Genomic DNA, 1,731 nt, shown 5'->3' on the forward strand with positions numbered 1-1,731 from the left:
TAAATAAAAAAAAATAAATCAAAAAAGAAAAGAAAAAAATTTTATTGATTTTTAGATAGAGAGGAAGGGAGAGTGAGAGATAGAAACATCAATGAGCTTCCTCCTACACATCCCCTACTGGGGATCGAGTCCACAACCTGGGCATATGCCCTGACCAAGAATCGAACCTGGGAACTCTTGGTTCATGGGACGATGCTCAATCCACTGAGGCACACCAGCTGAGCTTATAATAACAATTATTTCAAATTTGTGTTAATTAAAATTCAGCTGCCTAATATTCCTAAAAATCAAATTAAGTTTCTAACTAGGAACACAAATAAAGCAATTCATCTATCTACTTTCTCTCCTTCAGAAAACAGCTTGAAATAAGAACACAGCCATAAAGATTTGTGTTACTGCATCACCTCACCTAATCTGCACAACCCCATGTTGAAATCCCCAGTAGGGAGCCCATTTTAGAGATGATAAAACCAAAGAGCAGAGAGGATAAGTAAATTGTCCAAGGCCACAAAATTAGGAAGAGCACAGACCTGGGTGAGGACTCAGGGTTCCAAAGCCTGAATCCTCACCACCACTAGATATACCTACTCAACCGCTGAGCCATAACGGGTGGGCTTCAAAAGGCACTCTATATCTATGCAGCCCTGGTCACCTCCTCATCTATATCTCCTTCAACAGCAGTGGCAAGTTCTAGCTCTATCCTCAAAACCCACTACACACACACATACCCTATCTAATAAAAGACCAAAAGGGTAATTGACCGTACCTTCGCTATGCTTCCCATTGGCTAATCAGGACGATATGCAAATTAACTGCCGAGAAAGATGGCAGTTAATTTGCATACATAGGCGCCAAGCGACAGAGCGAAGCTGGCTGGCCCTGGGCAGGAGCAGCAAGCAAAGGCCGGTATGGCGAGCGAAGAGCAAAGAGGGAAGCCTGCCACGCCGGCCTCGACCACGCTCCCAGGGCCCGCACGTGGTGAGTGAATCTGGGTGAGAAGTTAATTCTGTGGTTTGGTGTCCTGGCTCTCCTGGGGCCAGGGGTGGGCAAAATGGGAATTCCTGCTCTGAGAGTTAAGGGTCATGGGGAGCACACTGCCCCCTGGTAGAGCACATGAGTGGTGCTGGTGGCAGGAACCCTCTCAGACCAAATACTGGTCAGAGACCAGGGTGGCTGGTGGGGTTGGAGAGCCCCCCTGGTGTGGACACTCTGCCACACCCCTGGGGCCCGCACGCGATGAGCGAGGAGCTAAGCCCCTCACCCGCAGCACTGGCCTCCGTCATGCCCCCGGGGCCCAGGCCCCTCCCGGCAAAGAGCGAAGGCCTGGGTTCCGGGCGCTGGAGGAAAACTGGTGCCAGCGGCCAGAGGAAGGGGTTCCCGAGGGGCCCCAGACTGCAAGAGGGCACAGTCCGGGCTGAGGGACCCACCCAACTGCACAAATTTTTGTGCACCAGGCCTCTAGTGTGTGTGTGTGTGTGGGTGTGTGTGTGTGTGTGTGTGTGTGTGTATTAGAGGCCCGATGCACGAAATTTGTGCAAGGGGCTCGGCCCTCACAGCAACAGCTTCGTCCAGAAGGTCGTCCGGACAGCAGCTCTGCTGTTCGTTCTAATTAGCATATTAGCTCTTTATTATATAGCATATTTTTTAATTGATTTCAGAGAGGGAGAGGGAGAGAGAGAGATAGAAACATCAATGATGAGAGAGAATCGTTGATCAGCTGCCCACTGCGCG

The 1,731-nt window shown here is 50.1% G+C and overlaps 1 pseudogene; it reads left to right on the top strand.

The window, feature by feature from the left end:
* LOC102773331 overlaps positions 1–1,731 on the top strand; it is a 117,356-nt pseudogene that overhangs the window by 80,411 nt on the left and 35,214 nt on the right.

The sequence above is a fragment of the Myotis davidii genome, unplaced genomic scaffold, assembly GCF_000327345.1.
Source record: "Myotis davidii unplaced genomic scaffold, ASM32734v1 scaffold6, whole genome shotgun sequence".
Taxonomy (NCBI): domain Eukaryota; kingdom Metazoa; phylum Chordata; class Mammalia; order Chiroptera; family Vespertilionidae; genus Myotis; species Myotis davidii.